This window comes from Paroedura picta, chromosome 1 (assembly GCF_049243985.1).
Source record: "Paroedura picta isolate Pp20150507F chromosome 1, Ppicta_v3.0, whole genome shotgun sequence".
NCBI lineage: Eukaryota > Metazoa > Chordata > Lepidosauria > Squamata > Gekkonidae > Paroedura > Paroedura picta.
In genome coordinates, this window is record NC_135369.1 from 16,712,675 (window position 1) to 16,734,979 (window position 22,305).

Below are 22,305 nucleotides of genomic sequence, written 5' to 3' on the forward strand. Positions count from 1 at the left end.
ACGATTCCTTGTCTTCCAAGCCAGCATGGGAAACGCTGGTGTGAAGCAGGTTTTCTGAGTTGGAACTCTAGGGGCAAGCACTGGTGCAGAGGTTGTTTCGAACCGAGGCTTGTGCCAAGCATGAAACGGAGAGGGAAGCGGTGTGCAAAAGGGGTGCAAGGTTATTTATTGAGTATTGTAGCTTTATTGTATGGGGTTTTTATTATTGGGATTGTGTTGTTTTATCTGTTATTGTAAACCACCATGAGCCAGCTTGCTGGGAGTGGTGTTATATAATTAATAAACGAATAATCTTAACCCCGCCCGCAGCGCCACGGGCGCCGCGGACTAAATAAAGCCGTAAGGGCTTGGGGGGAGGAGTTAGGGAGGGCTCTGTCCGGGATAAGGAAGGGTGCCGATTGGCCCCTTCCTCCGGACAGACCATCGCGCCTGCCGATTGGCCTCTGCGATTGCCTCCCTGCCGCCAAGGGAGCAATTGTGAGCCGTGCACAGCGCGGCTCGCAGTTGCTCCCTTGCCGGCTGCCTGACGCGTCGGGAGGCACGAAGCGCCTCCGATGCGTCAGGCCGCCATGTCCCGCGTGCTGGCGGCCTGCCGACTCGCCAGCCGCGAGTTCCTGATCTAGCGCCCGCTGTATTGTAAGTACAGCGGGCTTGATTACTAGTAAATAAATAAGAGTTTACATTCAAGATCTTCCAAACCATGGGTTGGGTGACCAGCTAGCCAAACTGAACCAGTGGTGCACGCACGCTTGTGTGCATGCCTTCCCCTTACTGGAAGGGTTTGGAGCAGAACTGAGGCATTTCCTGAAATCCTCGTTGAACCTTTGAGGACTAGATAGCAAGGAGGAACAGGAATCCATGCCTCAAGATCTGCTTCCAGTAATAGAAAAATGAGACTTTTGCACAATGAGCTGAATTGCCCTGCACGGCAACTGCTGGAAAATAGGGCAGGTGGGTACTTACTGTGTGTGTGGGCGAGTGATTGTCATCACTGACTGATGATGTCGCTTTTGGTGCACCGGCATCATGTCAGGGCAGTGCTGTAGCACCAATCCAAAAGTCTAATTTTAGTGCAGCTGTTAAAGGTAAAGGTAAAGTTATCCCCTGTGCAAACACCGAGTCATGTCTGACCCTTGGGGTGACGCCCTCTAGCGTTTTCATGGCAGACTCAATACAGGGTGGTTTGCCAGTGCCTTCCCCAGTCATTACCGTTTACCCCCCAGCAAGCTGGGCACTCATTTTACCGACCTCAGAAGGATGGAAGGCTGAGTCAACCTTGAGCCGGCTGCTGGGATTGAACTCCCAACCTCATCAGACAGCTTCAGACAGCATGTCGCTGCCTTAACACTGTGCGCCACAAGAGGCTCTTACTGTGGTGCATCTCCGGTGCTTCCGGGTCACCCCAGAAGTGGCATCATCAGACGAGAGCGATGGCTCCCCCTTTTGGCCGGCCTGTTCCTACCTACCACCCAGCTCAGTGTCGGCGGGCACCGGCCATAATCGCCAGGAGTTTGCCCATTACTTCCAAGTTCCTGGCTAGGCTAACATAGATGCTTAAATCATAACTTCCTCCTTTTCATGGTGGGAAAACAGCGTTCCAGGGATTTGCAGTGAGTCCATAGCGCCCCCCGAAGGAAAGAATAAGATGCCGCTGGCATTTTTTCGAGAGTGTTCACACATTGCATTTGGTTTCACAGTTAACAGCTCAGTTAATTATTTACTTAACAGGGCTTTCAGCGGTAACAACTCCCAAGATGGTTTAAAGAAACAAGACACTGATTCAGAGTTAAAACCAATCATTAAACTAGGTGCAGGGGCAGGCGGAAGCCATACGTGTGTGCGTGACGGTCAGTCTGGCCCTCTTGGCCACAGGTGCCCTGGCCCTGGGTCTTGAGGTCCAACAGTGAGTGTATCAAACTAGGATCAGGGAGACTCTGGTTTGGACCCTCCCTCTGCCATGGAAGTCGGCTGGGTAACCTGGAGCTGGCTTTCCCCCCTCCCTAACCTACCTTACAGGTCTGTTGTAAGGGAAAAATAAGAGCCCCTTGTGGCACAGAGTGGTAAAGATAAGGGGGGGTGTCATTAGCTGCTGTATTGAAAGTGCCATATTTTATTTGAATGAACTTCTGTATAAGATTTCCCACCTGGGGGGTGTCAAATGGTTAATTCTCCAGCATGGGAGGCTTGGCCTTGAGCAGCAACTAATAAGTTGAACTATAAATAAGCAAATAGATGTATTAACTGCTCCGTTTAGTTAAGAGGTACAAGAGCCTCTTGTGGCACAGGGTGGTAATGCACACGACATGCCGTCTGAAGCTCTGAACATGAGGCTGGGAGTTCGATCCCAGTAGCCGACTTAAGGTTGACTCAGCCTTCCATCCTTCCGAGGTCTGTAAAATGAGTACCCAGCTTGCTGGGGGGTAAATGGTAATGACTGGGGAAGGCACTGGCAAACCACCCCCGTATTGAGTCTGCCATGAAAACCCTGGAGGGCGTCACCCCAAGGGTCAGACATGACTCAGTGCTTGCACAGGGGATACCTTTACCTTTAAGGGAAAAATAAGGAGGGGGAGAAGAATACTGAAGTCTATTGCTGTGTGGGCCCCGTACCAGTAGCGCCTCCTTCCAGTTGATTTTTCCCCATAGGGCTGGACTTTTCCCACCACAATAACCTCGTTTCTGCATGTGCGTGGAGCCTTTTAAAATTAAATCGCTCTCAAACCTGCCGTGCTGCCTGTCACACAAAACTGTGATCTTTCATACGCCCTCCAATTCTCAGCTCAGCTCCTCAAACCAGTCAGCAGCCCCGCTATCATAACCAGCTGTGACCCAACGAGTAGCAATGGGCACAGCCTGTCCATAGTCCTACATTGGCTTCATGTGACGAGAGTCAAGCTCCACCAACCAGAGCCAGAGGTTTGCAGAAGGGCTGCTTGAGTTTTGTTAGTCCACATGCTGAACTTGAAAAGCCTCTTGTGGCGCAGAGTGTTAAGACAGCAGACATGCAGTCTGAAGCTCTGCCCATGGGGCTGGGAGTTCAATCCCAGCAGCCGGCTCAAGGTCGACTCAGCCTTCCATCCTTCCAAGGTCGGTAAAATGAGTACCCAGCTTCCTGGGGGGTAAACGGTAATGACTGGGGAAGGCACTGGCAAACCACCCCGTATTGAGTCTGCCATGAAAACGCTAGAGGGCGTCACCCCAAGGGTCAGACATGACCCGGTGCTTGCACAGGGGATACCTTTACCTTTACCTTTATGTTGAACATGAGTCAGTAGTGTGGCTCGGTGGCTAAAAAGACACATATGATTTTGGGCTGTATCAAATGGAATATCATGTCCAGATCATGGGAGGTGATGGTACCACTGTACTCTGCTCTGGTTTGGCCTCACTTGGAGTACTGGTCTGTTTAGCCTGTAGAGGAGGTGACTGAGAGGGGATCTGATAGCCATCTTCAAGTATTTAAAAGGCTGCCATGTTGAGGATGCAGCACAGTTATTCTTTCTTGCCCTGGAAGGATGGACCAGAACCAATGGGATGGAATTAATTCAAAAGAAATTCTGTCTCAATATCCGGAAGAAGTTCCTGACAGTTAGAGCGGTTTCTCAGTGGAACAGGCTTCCTCGGGAGGTGGTTGGTTCTCCATCTTTGGAGATTTTTAAACGTAGGCTGGATAGCCATCTGGCGGAGAGGCTGATTCTGTTAGGGCTCAAGGGGGGGCAGGTTACACTGGATGAGCGATAGGGTTGTGTCCTGCATAGTGCAGGGGGTTGGACTAGATGGCCAGTAGGTCCCTTCCAACTCTATGATTCTATGATTATGATTCTATGAAAGAGAGGGGGGTCATTAGCTGCTGTATTGAAAGCGCCATTTATTATTTGCATGGACTTGTTTATAAATTTCCCTCCTGTCAGATGGTTAGTTCTCCTGCATGGGAGGCATCCCGTTGTCAACCAACTGGGCTGACCAGCCCCTCCCCAGCAGCCACTTGGAATACATGTTACTGCAGGAAGCTGTTTATTAACGGATTGATTTTTTTGAGCTACCGGATGCCGAAGCCCAGGGTGACAGAAATGGAACTGGGAATTAGCAGGGCCGGAGGTATCCCTCCCCACCCTGTCCTCCGCTGGGCCAGCTGTGCATGAGGGAGGCAGCATTTCTCCGGGGGTCAGCGCTGCAACAGCATTATTGCAGCTACCCTCCTCCCCCTTCAAGCTGCAGTGAGGCACCCAGGAGCTGGTCCAACCAACTAGAACTAGGCCTTGATTTGGAGCCATAGAGAGAAGACAAGGCTAGACAGACCTCTCTTCCTGGTCCCAGAGTTACTGTTTTGGGTGGTCAGACCGTGATGCAGACACCTCTTGCTATGGAACGAGGCCCGTGTGCCTGGTACTGGTCCCTGTGCTCAGGTGGGCTGCACCCCTTTGGAGCCACGTTTGCAGCCCTGGAGCTGCACCGCGGCACCATAGCATTTTTCTCCAAAGGGGAGCGCAGATCTGTTCCTCTTTGCCTCCTGAAGAGAGACACTCTCATTTATCTTGAAAACGAAACGTGATCTGTTTTTTTTCCCTAGGCCAGCTGTCTTCCAGTCTGCAGACGCTCAGAAAGGTGTGTGAGAACACCTCTCGGCAGCAGAGGGAGCTGCCTTCTAAGCAGAGAAGAAATGTTTCTTTTCAGTGGCCGGCACTGGGCCAGTGGCTGGTGCATGGGGCCTGGGTTCTAATCCAGATCTGTTCTCTTGTTAGCTGGTACCGGCTGTCCCACTGGTTGATCGGTACTGGTTACGTTAGCATCCTCATCTCCGTTTATCGGGGGAAATGTCAGAATAATGCCCAGTGAGAATGAAAGAAAGAAGACTTCACATCAAAATCACAAGATGTCATAGTCCCTGTATGGCCCCTTCCAACTCTATGATTCTATGATTCTACAGCTTTCAGAAAGCACTCTTCAGATAAACCACAATGGAAAAGATTTTTGGAGAAGGGGGTTCTCGGCGAGATCTGGTGCCAGGCACGAAGAAAATGTGCCTGGCGGCTTTCTCTTCCCCCTCTGGCCTCCATCACGGGAGCTGATAACTGGGGAGGAGCTTCCTGAATGGAGCTGGACCCAGTCTGGTGTCTGGCTGCATCCCCCCTTTCTGCTTTACTGGTGACAGCTGGGCTCAACTGGAGCCCAAGGGAAGACTTTCTGGGACAACTTCGCTAGGGTATGTTCTCTAAAGCAGGGGTAGTCAACCTGTGGTCCTCCAGATGTCCATGGACTACAATTCCCACGAGCCCCTGCCAGCGTTTGCTGGCAGGGGCTCGTGGGAATCGTAGTCCATGGACATCTGGAGGACCACAGGTTGACTACCCCTGCTCTAAAGCACTCCACAATGGGGTACTCCCCCTCCCCCAGGCTGGGAGCCCCAAATCTTCAGTGCCCCATTGTGACAATTTGGAAATACACTCGCCTTCAGGGTTCCCCTTTAGCACAGTCTGGATATTCAAGCAGGCCCAGCTGGTACACTCGTGACTTTGTCATTTCAGAAAGGACCATTCACGAGACCTCAGAAGGATTGTTTGGATTGGGGAAGGGGGGGGAGAGGAGGGCGATGTTGAAAATTTGCATGAGGGAATTAATTTCTAGCTTCTTGGCTACCAAGAGGTCTCTGGAGTACAATTAAAATGGGCCAAGGTCTCAGAGGACAAATTCCAGTTTTATACTGGAGATCCCTTCATCGGATGAAATCCAGGACGGCATCCATTCCTCTCTCACCTTGCAGCGCCTCTGGTATCTTTTGTAGCAATGGGAGCAGGTGGAAACTGGATTTAGAATAAATTACTGCCTTGTGCCTAGTTAGCTAGTTTTCCATGGAAACGTCCAGAGCCTGAGAACTGTAAAAACCAGCCAGAGAGCCGTCCTGCTCTTGAAGGGTGTTCCCACTGCCTGTGTAAGAGAATCCAGTGTGGCATAGTGGTTAAGAGTGGCAGATTCTTAATCTGGAGAACCAGGTCTGATCCCCCCCACTCTTCTACATGAAGCCTGCTGGGCCAGTCACACAGTTCTCCCAGGACTCTCCAACCTACAAGATGACTGTGGTGAGAGGGAGGGGAGGCGACTGTAAGCTGCTTTGAGAGTCCTTGAAGTGGAGAAAAGCATAAGAAGAATTCTGCCACATTAGACCACTGGTTCACCGAGTCCGGCATCCCGTCTCCCTCCGCACCTAACCCCGGTTTTGTCAACCAGGGTTTTGTGAATGGTTTCCTGAATCGGTGGGAGATAATTTGTAACGTATTCTTTAAATGTGTTAAACATTTATTGGATCATGTCGACCCAGCTCCCCCTCCCAAAATGGCCAGTGATGGGCCTGGAGGGAGTGGGAAGGAGAGGGGCGTGTCCCACAGCTATGCTTCCCAGCCAGTTTTCTGCACAATCACGCCACTTCTGGGGTTTCCCGGAGCCAGAATAATGTTTCTAGGGTTTCTCAATGATAACAAAGTTGTGAAAGGCTGACCTAACCAGTTCCTCTGGAGGGCCAACCACAGGGCATAGGGGCTGAGGCCTTCCTGTAACGTTGCCTCCTGTCCCTGGAATTCACAGGCTGACTGCCTCTGAACATGGAGGTTCCCATCAATCTCCATGACCCAGTAGCCACTCATAGACGTCTCCATGAATGTGTCTAATCCCCTTTCAAAGCTTTAGATGCCTGGGGCCATAGCTACATCCTCTGGCAGCAAATTCCAAATTGTAATGACTGTCTGTCCGTTCAGTTGGCTGGAGCTTTTTCATGCCTTCCCAATCCCTCCCCCCGCCTTCCTTTCCCAGCCACTGCCGGAAGAACAGTCTATGAAATATCAGCCATGTGCTTGTAAGAAACGCTGAACATTGAATTTACGACAGTTCTGAACACGCTGGGTTTTCGCCAGGGTGGTGTGTCATCCTAGCTGTTCCGAACGCACCCTGCGACACTTTACCGCCGCGCTCGTGAAGTTTGCCAGAGGAGTTAAGAGTCCCAAGAGCGTCTCTCGTGTGCAGGCCGTGTTCCTCGGCAGCAGGCAGCCAGGGCAGCGTGTCAATATTGTAGGAGCGGCAAGCCAAATAAACAAGAGAGGGCCTGGTCCCCGGAAGGTCCAAAGATTAAATGCTGAGATGATCCCAGAATGCACAGGAGGAGCTGTAAGGAAAACGGAGGGTCGGAGAGCAGACGGAGCGAGAGGCATGCCGGCTGGAGCGGACCCGGCGAGATTCCCCAGCATTCTTTGGGGCTTTTCTCAAGCTCCTGTCTTCCAGGGGCCCAAAGAACCACACGAGTGGGCAGAATCTTTCTTACAGTCCCTGGAATGGGATGGCGTTTGCAGCCTCTGTGGCTCATGGGGCCGAGGAGCCCATGCTCTACCCGCCCATATTCCAGCAGCCCCTCAAAAGATTCCTGTGGCTGCCATAAAAAAGATCTGGGGCCAAGAACTGGGAGGACCCTTGTTTGGATTTGGCAGCTGCCATCCACTGAGAGGGTGGTCTTGGACGAGCCCTTTGCACTCTCAGTCCCTCTACGTTCTGGCGTCTCACAGCCCTTCCAGCTTGAGGGACTTGGGAATGTTCAGCCTGGAGAAAAGGAGGTTGAGAGGGGACATGGTAGCCCTCTTTAAGGATTTGAAAGGTTGTCACTTGGAGGAGGGCAGGATGCTGTTTCCGTTGGCTGCAGAGGAGAAGACACGCAGTAATGGGTTTAAACTTCAAGTACAACGATATAGGCTAGATATCAGGAAAAAAATGTTCACAGTCAGAGTAGTTCAGCAGTGGAATAGGCTGCCTAAGGAGGTGGTGAGCTCCACTTCACTGGCAGTCTTCAAGCAAAGGTTGGAGACACACTTTTCTTGGATGCTTTAGGATGCTTAGGGCTGATCCTGCGTTGAGCAGGGGGTTGGACTGGATGGCCTGTGTGGCCCCTTCCGACTCTATGATTCTGTGATTCTGAGCCACAAGGGAAAACGGGGTTGAGCTATTTTAATAAATAAATCTGCATTCGGGCCCTGGAACTACAACCCCTTTTTTGTGGGGACAATAGACGAGGCAACAAAAGCTTCGCCGTGTTTACTGTATTTATAAACCCAGTTAGTTTTCTTGTGTTTCTTGGGTTTGCAACCATGGAGATCCCTACAGTGGTTCACAGCAGGTGATTTTAAAGCCTTGAAAGAAGTTGGCCCTCCCAGGCGTCGCTGATTTTCACTGTTGAAGAGAAGGGTTTGCTTTTTTAAAAAACCCAAAAACCTGGAGGCCTTTCACATGGGGTTTTTGTTTAATTTCATGAGGGTCGATCATCTCTAATCACAGAATGGAAACCCATTTTAGGCTTCTATGAACTCCTTTCCATCGTGCCTCTTCTGATAATTGTCTCTTAAATTCTTCAGGATAAGGACTGCCATGTTTTTCCCCCCTGCTCTCTGCCTTGCAGAGTGTGCATGTGGGGTTAATGCCAGCCCAGGGAGCCAATTGCGTTTATATTTGCAAGAGAGTACCCTTTCACCTTATTTATATGCCACATCTCTCTGCCTCTGGAACTTTTGGACAGGCAGTATCACCTAACCCTATTAAATTTGTCTCATGGCCTTTGCATTCTGTTTTAAGGCTCTGCATCAACATATTTGACAATTCAGGGTTGGGAAATACCTGGAGGTTTTTTGGGGGTGGAACCTGAGGAGGATGGGGTTTGGGCTGGGGAGGTTCTTCAGTGTTGGTTTGATGCCGTAGATTCCACCTTCCAAAGCATAGAATCCACCTGTGTTGTCCGGGGGTCAGTTCCGATAGCCGGAGGGCGAGAGAACTGAGTGTTGGGTATTTATCTCTGCTTTTCTCTCTGTCTAAAGGAGTCTCGAAGAGGCTTACAATCCCCTTCCCTTCCTCTCCCCACAATTGATACCTTGTGAGGTAGGTTCTGGGAGAACCATGACTGGCCCAAGGTCACCTAGCTGGCTGCATGGGGAAGAAGAGTGGGGAATCCAATCCAGTCCTCCAGATTAGAGTCTGCTGTTCTTAACCATGCTGGCTCTCAGGAGATTTCTAGATTTCTAGCCACTACCTGGAGGTTGGCAACCCTGCCTTTGCCCTCAAGCGCTCACCTCTCAATTCCTGTCCTTGTGGATCCTTGCTATCATTAGCTCTCATTTGATATAGTTTTCCATCCCATGTACTGTTGCTTCCTCCTTCCCACATAACCACAAGTTGAAGTTATGGGAGATGGGACTCATCTCCCAGTTGATCTCTCTTCCTTTCTGAGTGACCCTGGTTCGAATCTTCCCTCCTGCCATGGAAGCTGCCTGGGTGACCTTGGACTAGTCATGCACACAGCCAGCCTGGCCTGACTCAGAAGTCTGTTGTGAGGGTATAGGTAAAATAAACCTAGGTGACAGAGCAAAAGCTACCATTCCTTCTAGGGGTGGCCAATCTGTGACTCTCCAGATGTTCATAGAGGACAATTACCAGGGGCTGATGGTAATTGTAGTCTGTGAACATCTGGAGAGCCACGCTTTGGCCACCCCTGCAGACTATTATGGATTCTTAAAAAACTGAAATCTCTTTTCTCTTGCATTTCATGTACCTTGATTGAATTTTTGACAACAGGAACATTTATTTAAAACTAGCTTTAAAAAGAAACGGCAGCTGTCAATCTCCCTGTCTGTGCTTGCACATTCTCCCTCTCTCCCTCCCTCTCCCCCCTCTCTCTCTCTCTGTCTCTCTCTCCCTCCCTCTCCCTCCCTCTCTCTCTCTCCCTCTCTCTCTCTCCCTCTCTCCCTCTCTCTCTCCCTCTCTCTCTCCCTCTCTCTCTCCCTCTCCCTCCCTCTCTTTCTCTCTCCCTCCCTCTCTCTCTCCCTCTCTCTGTCTCTCTCTCCCTTTCTCTGCCTCTCTCTCTCTCTCTCTCTCTCTCTCTCACACACACACACACACACACAAACACACACATGCATGCACAGGGGCTGCTCTTTGCCATTGAGGGCAGGGTAGTTTAAAGGTTCTGTCTTCCATTTTTCCTTACTAATTCTCTCCCCACCACCACTACCACCAAGGAACCAATGGTGCCTGTAACCTCCTCCTGCCAGGAGTAAACAGTTTTATCTCCTTCAGCAGTGTTTATCTAGAACAAATACAGTGCAGGGGGAGACGCAAACTGGAGTGAAGCTGCTAAACGGAGTAACCGGCTGAACGGGTTCTGGCAGGAGAGCCAGCACGAGGAGCAGTCGTCGGGGATGGGTGGGCGCAGGAGAGTTTTTTCTAAGGCCGTGCATCGGAAAATGCATGGATTCGGAGGGAAGGGAGAGGGCACATACTTCCTAAGGCCGAGAGCACGCCCGCCCTTGTGGGGAAGAGAGGGAGACTCAGGTGTTTCCCAGCCTCTTGGCTTGCCAGGTGCACTCCTTGGCATCGCCAGCAACAGGATCTCAGGTGGCAGCTGTCGGGGAAAGACCCTTCTGCATCCAAGGTTTGGGAGACCTACTGCCAGGAGCAGCACAGAACTGCATAGGCTGATGAGCCACATAAGGCAGCTTTTATCTCTCTCTGGGCATTTGCTGGCAGGGGCTCATGGGAATTGTAGTCCATGGACATCTGGAGGGCCGCAGTTTGACTACCCCTGCTTCAGACATACAAGTTGCTGTTGGATGGTGTTTGCTAGCCAAAGGACAGTAGCTTCACCTCTTTCTTTCTTGAGCCCTCCCTCCTGCATTTTCTCCCTTTCCATAACACTGTGAACATTTAAGGAAGTTTTGGTAATACTTGGGCTTGTCCAGGGGCAACCGGGAGGGGGCCATGGCTTAGTGGTAGGGCGTCTGCCTGACACATAGATGGTCCCAGGTTCATTTCCCAGCATCCCCAGTTAAAGGAGAGGGCAGTAGGTAATGTGGAAGACTTCTGCTTGAGACCCAGGGAGCGGTTGCCCGTCAGAGTAGGCAATACTGACCTCAAAAGGGTCCGACTCACTGGACTGCAGTTTGATGTGCGTTTATGTACTTTGGTTGCTGAATGTCCCGTGTTCAATCCCCGGCATCTCCCGTTAAAGGATCAGGCAAGTGGCGATGTAAAAGGCAGAGCAGATAGTACTGAGGGAATGGGCAAGGGTCTGATTCAATTTAAGACAAGTTCATCTGTTTTGAAGTTAAAGGGTAGGCATTTTATTTCAAGGAGGAATTTTTGGGGATACAATATTTTGTTCAGATTTATTTTATTATCTTTTTATTTTGTTTATTTGTTTGTTTGTTTGTTGTCTCTGGGCGTGTGCATCAGAGGAGGTGAAAACCCGGAGGGATTTAACTGCTAGCAGTATGGCAGGGGAGCTGGAGAGAGGGGTAAAAATGGAATTGTGCTTTTTCTTTCATTTGGAGGAAAGAACAAAACCAGGGGGAGATGCAGGGACTTTAAAGGAAGAGGCAATAAGCCATGCATGTTTGGGATGCAACAGGGGAATTCTACACCATGAAAGTCTGCATCAGTTTTGCACTGTGAATGAATTCGGGTAACTGCAAAATAAATACTGTTCCGAACAGGTCTCTGGAAAGGTCAGCTTGCCCTAGTTTGAACCCAAATTCCCTTGGTTCTCTTGAGCTCTGTGCTGTACATAAAACCTGGCTGTGGTTCATTTCCAGCCTGCTGTAGCATCTACTTGTTTTCACAAGCAGTGTGTGACCGTAGGCATATGACAGCTACCTGGTCTTTGTGGCCACAGTGAGATGGTCCCGGGTACCTGTGAGAGGCGTGGTTTTCCAGGAGAGAATCTCCGGTTCATCTTCAGGTTTTGTGCAGTCCCACATTGGCCTCTCTTACAGCTATGCTTGGGGAAGGCACTGGCAAACCACCCCGTATTGAGTCTGCCAAGAAAACGCTAGAGGGCATCACCCCAAGGGTCAGACATGACCCAGTGCTTGCACAGGGGATATCTTTACCTTTACAGCTATGCTAGTATTTTTAGAGTTCATTAGAGGCCGTTCTCCTGCCTAATGACCACATGATCCACAGGGAGGAGCTCCCCCTTTTCCTCAATCCTTTCTTCACCACCGCATTGTGACAAGGTCTTCTCTTCAGCTCTTGGTGCTGCGTTTTTTTCATGAACTTTCTTCTCTCTTTGGAAAAGGTTGCCGAAGACTGTGTTTAAAAAATGGATCCAGTGCAGTGCAAAAATGACCCATTCAGCGGCCCATAATACAGCCACACACAAGATCTTTCTCCAGTTTATCCCAAAAGACCTCTCAGATAGAGCAGCTTGCTTGAAGGCAAGTTTATGGGAGCAAATGAACTTTTGCTCTGATAGCCCGGCAGTGAAAACATCTGCCCCAAAAGCCAATCCTTGCCTCCGAAACCTTCGGATTAGAACTGACCAACTTGCAAGCTTATCATCAAGCCCTTTGATTCCAGGGCCAGAAGTGAAACATCAGGTCTGGTTGCCCATTTCTTCAGTGTCCTGCATAGTGCAGGGGGTTGGACTAGATGACCCAGGACATCCCTTCCAACTCTATGATTCTATTATTCTGTGAGTCTGGCCAGAGTTCCCTGGTGGTTCTGCTGCTAGCCCTCCATCAGAACCATCCTCCCCAGCGCCATGGCAGAGGCTGCCCTTATTTTCCATCTCTGAGACCTCAAGAATGGGGCAAATGGCAATCATGGAAAGCACCTCCAGAACTGAGGTACCCATTTTCATAGAACTGTAACACCGTGGGTTTGCCAGTCTGGTATCCTCCTACCGCCTCTCCTAAGCCTCTTAACGGACACTCCGATTCCGAGAAAGAGCTGAGGTCTAACTCCCATTCTGGTCCGGTCTCAGACTTATCATTGGGCCCTTCCCTGGATGACACTGTAGGGGATCCTGATCCAGTGTCACCTAATGACAATTTGATGCTCCTGGCCAAATCGATAGAAATGGAGGTGATTTTCAGCAACCCAAGACCTCTAGACAAGATCTTAGGCAAGCTCTAGGCAGAGTCGCCTAATATAATCACCTTCCCTCTGGTAGAAACTAGTTAGCACGGCTGCCACATCCAAAAAAGGTGGGCAATTTATACGGAGTGCAATAAGGTCATGCCTATTTATTCTGCCATCCTCTGGCTTCATCCCTCATAGCCAAGGGGATGCAGGCAAGACAGTGTACAGGTGCACGTTCCTTGCCCGCTAATAGGGAAGGGCAGTTAGCACAAAAGTTAGCTCCTCCTGTTCACTCAACCTGCACATTGCCAACTATCGTTCCATTGTGGGAGGATTTCATTTATATTATTTTCTATTTATTTGCATTTATTTACTGCCCTCTCTTACAGCTTAGGGTGGTTTAAATAAAATGTTAGATGGGTAACAGAGTACAAGTAAATTTGGTAATTGTCAGCAATTTTAGCAACAATCATAACATAATAGCATGTTCGATGACAATATCAACAAACTTAGTGGCAACAACATGTTTCTGGTGGTATTTCGTCTGCAGTCCCATAGAGTGTATTTGCTTGGATAGGAGGAGGCGGGGCCCAGTAGGTGTTATTGTTGGCCTAGGGAAGAGTTCCATTTTGAAGGTCCTTCAGAACTGAGCTAGCTCAGACAGGGCATGGAGCTCCTCTGGCACCTTGTTTCACCAGGTGGGGACTAGGACAGAGAACGACCTGGCCCTGGTCAAAGCCAACTGTGCTTCCTTGGGGCCAGGGATCACTAGCCAGTAGGTATTGGCTGAGTGTAGCGCTCTCTGGGGGGTATAGGCAGAGAGACAGTCTCTCAGGTATGCTGGATATCTGTTATTCTTCTGGGAAAAGATGTCTGCTGATAGAGAGCTTCTGTCTTGGGCTAAACTCCTCCAAGTGGAAGCACTGCACCTATCCAACCATGAGATTAATGCAGGTGGACCCCCTGCCAATTCCTCCTCCAGGACCATGGCTTGAGAAGGTGTGCTTGGCCGCGATCCACAGCTCCCCCTTCTGCCACCTAGCAGAAGGTGGAAGACCTCTCTTTTGACGGGACATCACTGTTTGCTTTGTCAGCTGATGATCTTTTATCCCAAATCAAGAAGAACAAGAAAACAGCTAGTTCATTTGGCATCACAGCAGGTTCCCCCAGTCCATCCAGGCCTCAGCAGATGTATAGATTCTAGCAGTCGCCATCCTGTCACTACTCAGATCAGCAGCCTCGCTAGTCGCAGTATCCTGTGCAGTGGCCCTTTTCAGGATCTGTGGCACAGGGCAGGTGCAGGTCCAATCATGCAGCTAGACATTTGGGCTTACAACATCAGCCACTGCCTAAAAAGCCGCAACAGGCTCCAAAAGGGCCTCTAGTAGGCCAGCCCCCTACCATCTTTAAAGACAGATTGGCTGCTTTTGGTGAGAAATGACAGGAGGTTGCTTGTGACATTTTGGTTTTGCCAATTGTTTGGGTTATAGATTAGAGTTTTGGCAGTAGCCACCACTCCAACATCTGGATCAGGCTCTCAGTAACACCATGCCTGAGCTGGAACGAGAGCTGTCGTCCCTTATCTGAAAAGAGGCAGTACAGAGAATTCCTAACTCATACCCATCATAGGCTTCTACTTATGGTTTTTTTCTTGTTATTCAAGGAAGATGGAAGCTTTAAGCCAGTGTTGGATCTGAATCCCCCCCCCCCCAAATGTTAGAAAGTTTAAGATGTTGTTTTTGGAGTTAGTCCTACAACTGTTAACATTAAACTGTTGGTTTTGTGCACTTGACTTTCAGGATGCTTATTTCCATATATTATTTCCACCCCTGTTATCATAAATTCCTGCACTTTAAATATAACCATATTTTTTACCAACACATGACTCTTCCATTTCCAGTAGCCCCGCAGGTATTTTCAAAATGTGTTGCAGGTACATTAGCACACCTAAGGTCTAAAGGTTATTCTTTCTACCCATATTTGGACGATTGGCTCATTGTAGCACCTTCCCATGAGGAACTGGAGTCACAGGTTTCTCTGGCTATACAAATGTGTCTTAACCTTTAAACTTTGACATAAAGGGACAATTGGCCAACAGTCACCAGGTTACATCTGGCCAGATGACGTAATATAGCAGCATAAACTTAGTATGTGTCACGATGTCACTGCATGAACCAACATGTCTACCCTCCTGACGCCCATTTATTTTATTGTGTAGCCTTTTCAGACTAGGAAGCTCAGCTTTGCCTTTTGTTATTTACTCCCTTCCAACTCTATGATTCTATGAAGTATGCTTACCCTTCCTGGATGGGGTTCAACTAACTCTTGCTTCCTCAGCCAGAAATGTGACTTCCGATACCCCCTTTTCCATGGAGGCGCTGGTCTCGAGTAGCTTGTCTGGCAGAAGTGGTTCTAGTCAACGGGTTGTTGATAAACCTGAATGCCATTTTTAACTTGAACATCACTTAATTGTTGTAATTTAATTTTAAATTTTAATCTGACACTGCATACTGGCTTGAGTTGGTTTACTGGGAGGGTGGTATAAAAATCAAATAAATTAACGTCAGGGTAGGGGCTGGGTAGGGTCATAAGGGAGCAGGTGATCCTTCTGGCATTCTGATCCAAAATCATACAAGGCTTTAAAAGTCCGCACCAGCACGGCACGTTCAGTTGTGCCTGTAAACAAACCGGGAGCCAGTGTAGACAGGCCGAGACCGGAATGATTCGGTCCTTACAACCCATTCCAGGCAACATCCTGAGCTGTCTACATGCCTACCCCAAGGCCTCTCCCCTACCCACTCCCTCCAGCCCTGTCATTGGCCATTTTGGAAGGGTGGGGCAGGTTGACATGACCATATATGGTCGTATCACCCAATAAATGTTTAACATATATTATAGTTGGATTAACTCCCACCCATTCGGGAAACCCTTCCAGGGCCATCAAGAAACCCCAGGGCTTCATGAAACCCTGGTTGAGAAAGCCTGCCTTGATGGGACGGTGGTGGAAAGTGCCATCAAGTCTTACGGTGACCCTGCGGGGTTCTCAAGCCCGAAGACATCCAGAGTTGGTTTGCCATTGCCCACCTCTGCATCACAACCTTGGTATCCCTTGGAGATCAAATACTAACCAGGGCCAGCCCTGCTTACCCTCCGAGATCCGACAAGATCACGCTAGCTTGGGCTACCTAGGTGAGGGATAAGTTACCTGAGGGTAGACTTGGGCTTTCGAGAGATCCTCAGGTAACCCAGAGAACAGAACGATCACACATGACTCCTCTCTCAGCTGCGCGCAGCTTGCCTGAACCGCAGCCATCTGCTGCAGGGTTCCCAGATCGCTGCCAGACAGCTTACAGTACAGGAGAGAGTATCATTCCTTGAGAGACGGTTTGCATTTCAGAGCCTTGCTCTGGGGAGCCTTTTAAAATAAATGAAAGGGGGAAGGCAGGATGGTGATGAATGTTCACGGAAACAAGCAAGGCTTTCAAATTTGAGCTGCTACAAAGGTTCCATCAGGGCAGCTTCCTCGCCAAGGAGTCTGAAATTTTCACCAGGAAATTTGCTGGAAGCAGATCAGGCTTGGGGCTTTGTGTGTGTGCGCATGTGCGCATGCACGTTCTGTATCTGTGAGATCGCAGTAGGTGGTGGATCAGCCATCTGGTGCAAAATTTGACTCCATGACAATCTTCGTTTCCTTGCTTTACTGGGGGGAAAAAAACCCTAGCCCTTGCTGTTACTTAACAGTCTTCCCTAAGGGGCTGTTTTTTACTGTGTTTACAAAGGGTGATGGCTAAAGCCGGGGTCCCCAACATGGTGCCCATGGGCACTGTGGTGCCCAACACTTTCCCTGGCACCTGCCTTGTATTTTTAGAAAGTGGGTGGAACCAGGTGGAACTCCTGCCCATCAGGGCTTCTGATTGGCCATTGGAGGTCTGGTGGGCTGTGTAGGTTAAAATAACATTGCAGCTGCGTCTTCAGGGTTTTATGCTTCTCTTGTCCCGTGTACTTTATTTATTTGATTGATTGATTGAATTCTTACCCGCCGTTCTCAAGATTGTCTTGCAGTGGGTTACAATAGAATAAACCTCACATAAGAACATTGAAACAACATACTTCCTTGGTGAGAAAAATAAAGGTGAATAAAAATCCACCCCAAATCCTAAATCCTAGTCAAGCTCTCTAACCCCTACCCCATCTCATACAAATATTCTATTTGTACAAATATTCTAGATGGTGGTGTAGTCTAGGTAGGTGGTTTGCATTATTATTAAGTCCATATTATAGGACTCTGCAGCCACCCGCCCACCTGCTCACATGGCATATAGTTGCACTCCTTTCCCTCTTTTGGGCTTGAGTAGAATTGGGTGTTAACAGCTTGGTTTCCCTTTCGTTGGTACAGTTGACGCTGCCCACCTGAGTATTGTCCGTTCCAGGGTTCCCCAGCCTTTTTGACCCAGCAGCCCTCCTTTGGAATGCTGACACAGCTGCACAGCCAATCAGAAGTCTTGCTGGGTGAAAGCCCCACCCTCTTTCTAAATCTCTTGGTGGACACTCTGGCTCCCATGGGGGGGGGGGGGCTGCTCTATTCTGTTAGGCAGCAGAACTCTAGCATCTTAGGCGGAGCAAGGTCTTTTCCCTGCACCTGCCACCAGAGATCATCTAGCAGGAAATGTCAGTCATTGAACCTGAAACGCTCCCATGCAAAGCATGCCTTCTTCCCCGAGTCACGGTCCGGTCCAGTCCCTTCCCTCCCCTCCCCTCCCCTCCCCTCCCCTCCTCTAGTTGGAATTTCCTGCCACTGATGGCTTGGATTGCTTGAGTGGGGTGGTTTACTTTGCTTATTATTAGTCTGCTCATGCTACTCTCGTTAAGTGTCTAATTCTTCCGTAAGCTACTTTCTTAAGGGGCTGCAGCTTAATAGTCAAACAGAAGGATTGGTCATAGAATCATAAAGTTGGAAGGGACGTCCTGGGTCATCTAGTCCAACCCCCTGCGCTATGCGGGACACTCACAACCCAATTGCTCATCCACTGCAACCTGCCACCCCTTTGCCTTCACAGAATCAGCCTCTCTGTCAGATGGCTATCCAGCCTCTGTTTAAAAATTTCCAAAGATGGAGAACCCACCACCTCCCGAGGAAGCCTGTTCCACTGAGGAACCGCTCTAACTGTCAGGAACTTCTTCCGGAGGTTTAGACGGAATTCCTTTTGAATTAATGTCATCCCATTGGTTCTGGTCTGTCCCTCTGGGGCAAGAGAGAACAACTCTGCTCCATCCTCCATATGGCAGCCTTTTAAATACTTGAAGATGGTTATCAGATCCCCTCTCAATCTTCCTCGGCATCAATGATTCACAAGGGCCTCGGATAGCCAGTGACAGGAAACATCATGCTCTGCCTGAGACTCGGGCAAGCTGCTGTCAAGCCGGTTGAAAAGGCAGCTTCTCACATTTGTGTGGACCAGGTTGAAATGCAAATTTTAATGACTTAACAGTAACATGGCCACAGCCTTCAGTTTGCAAGAACTGAGCAAGGCTCTTAGCAATCAGGCTTCCCCCCCCCCCAATGTAAAGTTGCCCCTGGCTTATGATGACCCTAGGTCTTCAAGGCAAGAGATGGTTTGCCATTACTTGCCTTTTCATAGTGACCCCAGACTGCCTTGGCGGTCTTCCATCCAAATACTGACCAGAACCCACCCTGCGTAGCTTCTGAGGTTTGACCAGATCAAGCTAGCCTGGCCTGTACAGGTCAGGGTAGTTAATTCATAGCGATTGACCATCCATATGGCCAGAGCTGCTGCCACCAATCACCAAGAGTGGAAACATATTATAAACAAGGCAAAAAATCCAGCATCACCTACAGCGGCATATTGGCTGAGAGGACAACCAGCTCCACCAATCTCCAGCTGAAGAATAAAAATCTGAAAGAATTCATAGGGTTGCCATAAGCTGGAACTGATTTGATGGCGCATAACAACACACACAACACAACACAGTCTAGATACGATGAAGGCCACAAAGTTAATAGGAGTGGGACAGGGCTCCATGAACTTTCACAGAAGCCAAGTTACCATGGCTTTCACATCTGTTGCTCTGGAAAAGATGCTTCTGGTTGTTTGTATTGGCCCATAAAAGCAGCCCCCCCCCCAAATCCTGACCTCACATGTGAAGCATGCGTGTTTGAATCCTGTCGGCATGAAGGAGGCGGGAAGAGGCCGTTCTCCGCTAGGATCGGATGGTGCCTCTCCACCACCAGGGCTGCGCTGGGACGTCTGGGGAAGTGAGATAACGTGGAGTCGTTAAACGGAACAGCACGCCAGGATTTAGAGAGCTCCGAAATCCCCCGGTTGCTGTTGTGGAAGCCCGAGGAGCGCCGTATTAATTGCGCCGCGGCCCATTTGCAAGTCTAATGGGCAAACGGATCAGCAGCGGAGCATATTAATGTCAGGAGCGCAACCGCCACTGGTGTTCCTCGAGGGGGACGGCGCTCCCGGATCACTCGGGCTCTCGCGCACGGATGGCTTGTGCCACTGTGGTACCCCCTACGCTCCTGTAGCAAACCTCTGATGGGATGGAGCAGAGAGGCTTTCGAGGCCCTGGCGAGAAGATGAGGGAATGCTGGGCCAGGGCGCTGTGTTAAGCGGTCCGAGAGCAGTGACCTGGTTTGTGGAGTTGTGTGACGGAGTGTAGCCGCAGAGCCATTCCTGGCGCTTTCCAGGGTTTCACGAGCGCAAGAGGCAGCTTCCCGCGTCCCGTGCCCTTGCTATCTGCATTCTGATAGCGGCGATGACAACCGGGAGGGGGAGAAGGAGGTGGCAGAGACGCGGGGAACAAGATACAAATGGGGAAGGAATTATTATGAGAAGGCGCAATTTAATGGTAGAGAATCTGCTCGACATGCCCCAGGCTCGGTCCCCAGCACCTCCAGTTCAGAGGACCAGGTAGCAGGAGATGTGAAAAACCTTTGCCTGAGATCCTGGAGACCCGTTGCCAGTAGGCCAGGGGTAGGGGTGGGTTCTGCTTTTAGCATAAAGGCAGCTTCATGTCATTGCAGGGCATGTTCTGAAACAGGGTTAGTCAACCTGTGGTCTTCCAGATGTTCATGGACTACAATTACCCTGAGCCCCTGTCAGCAAACGCTGGCAGGGGCTCATGGGAATTGCAGTCCATGAACATCTGGAGGACCACAGGTTGACTACCCCTGGTCTAAAAGGACACGGTACAGCAAATGTTGCTGAAGCTGCACAGGGCTGGGTCCTTTCAGTGCCTGGATGGGAGGCTGCCGCACAGCCTTATGTACACTGATGATTCTACTGGGAAGGGTCGTGACTCAGGGGAAGAGCATCTGCCCGGCATGCTGAAGGTTCCAGGCTCCGTCCCTGCAGAGAGTAGGTGACGTGAAAGACCTCCCCCGCTGGAAATCCTGGTTAGCTGCCACCGGCCTCAGGCTATAATACTGACCTGGGTGGACTAATGCAATGGTTCTCAACCTGGGGGTCAGGAAGAAGAAGAAGAGTTGGTTCTTATATGCCGCTTTTCCCTACCCGAAGGAAGCTCAAAGCGGCTTACAGTCGCCTTCCCATTCCTCTCCCCACAACAGACACCCTGTGGGGTGGGTGAGGCTGAGAGAGCGCTGATATCACTGCCCGGTCAGAACAGTTTTATCAGTGCCGTGGCGAGCCCAAGGTCACCCAGCTGGTTGCATGTGGGGGAGTGCAGAATCGAACCCGGCATGCCAGATTAGAAGTCCGCACTCCTAACCACTACACCAAACTGGCTCTTTGGGGGGGGGGGGTCAAATGACCCTTTTACAGAGGTTGTGGCAGTGCAAGCAACTTGGCCGGGAGGGGCGCCATCTGCACAACAGCCTTGCAGGGTAGATCGAGATAGAGCGTTCGTATGTGTGGAGCAGCGGGGAAAAAGGGAGATCGGCATGGTGGGACAAGAGGCAGAACTGAACTGAGAAACCCCCGGAAAAATTTTTTTTATATACAATCATGAACAATGGATCTTCACACCATTGATCAGTTTCGGTTTAATTTCTGTGAAAGAACCCTTGCATCATTTTATGGTTGGGGGGGGGGGGGGTCACCACAGCATGAGGAACTGTATTAAAGGGTTGTGGCATTAGGAAGATTGAGAACCACTGGACTAATGGGTTTGATTCATTGTAAGACACTTTCGAATGCGAGTTTCCCCGCTGGAAGAGAGGTCTGCTTTCCATGAGAAATTGGTAAAGGTAAAGGTTTCCCCTGTGCAAGCACCGAGTCATGTCTGACCCTTGGGGTGATGCCCTCTAGCATTTTCATGGCAGACTCAATACGGGGTGGTTTGCCAGTGCCTTCCCCAGTCATGACCGTTTACCCCCCAGCAAGCTGAGTACTCATTTCACCGACCTCAGAAGGATGGAAGGCTGAGTCAACCTTGAGCTGGCTGCTGGGATTGAACTCCCAGCCTCATGGGCAAAGCTTTCAGACGGCTGCCTTACCACTCTGCGCCACAAGAGGCTCTTGAGAAATTGGTAGTGATAGCATTAAGTCACACCTGACTTAGAGTTTTCAAGGCAAGAGACATTCAGAGGTCCTTTGCCATTGCCTTCCTCTGCCCAGCGACCGTGAAACTCCTTGTTGGTCTCCCATCCAGGTCATGACCAGGGTCAGCCCTGCTCAGCTCCCAAGATCAAGGTATCCTGGGCCATCCAGGTGAGGGCAAATGAAAAATGTAGGAGTCCAGTGGCAGGTAAACAAATTTGTGGCCGGGTCTGAGTTTTTGTGAGGCACCTGAAGCAGTGAGCAGCAACCCATGAAAGCTCCCAGCCGTCCACAAATTTGGTTGGTCGTTAAGGTGCTCCTGGACTGTTGTACAGGCCAGTAGGGCCATGCATCCTGATTCGTCTGCATGGAGGGCAAATGAGAAATTACTAATCAATACAAATGCATTTATGCGTGTGCCCAGACAAGGTCAGGGTTTGTCCTGGAATAGCCGCTATTGTCACAACAGCCGTAGACTAATGTGTGAGTATACTCATCTGAGAGCCTCTTGTGGCGCAGAGTGGTAAGGCAGCAGTCTGAAAACTTTGCTCATGAGGCTGGGAGTTCAATCCCAGCAGCCAGCTCAAGGTTGACTCAGCCTTCCATCCTTCCGAGGTCGGTAAAATGAGTACCCAGCTTGCTGGGGGGTAAACGGTCATGACTGGGGAAGGCACTGGCAAACCACCCCGTATTGAGTCTGCCAAGAAAACGCTGGAGGGCGTCACCCCAAGGGTCAGACATGACTCGGTGCTTGCACAGGGGATACCTTTACCTTTATACTCATCTGGTTAAAGAGAGCCAGTCTGGTGTAGTGGTTAGGAGTGCGGACTTCAAATCTGGCGATCCGGGTTTGATTTCCCACTCCTCTTCCACATGCTGCCAGCTTCGTGACCGTTGC

At 50.0% G+C, this 22,305-nt stretch overlaps 1 protein-coding gene across 9 annotated transcripts in view; it reads left to right on the forward strand.

Moving 5' to 3' along the window:
- The window catches only part of MARK2 (microtubule affinity regulating kinase 2), a 168,213-nt gene that overhangs the window by 75,238 nt on the left and 70,670 nt on the right, over positions 1–22,305 (forward strand). The gene's annotated exons all lie outside the window — the stretch shown is intronic.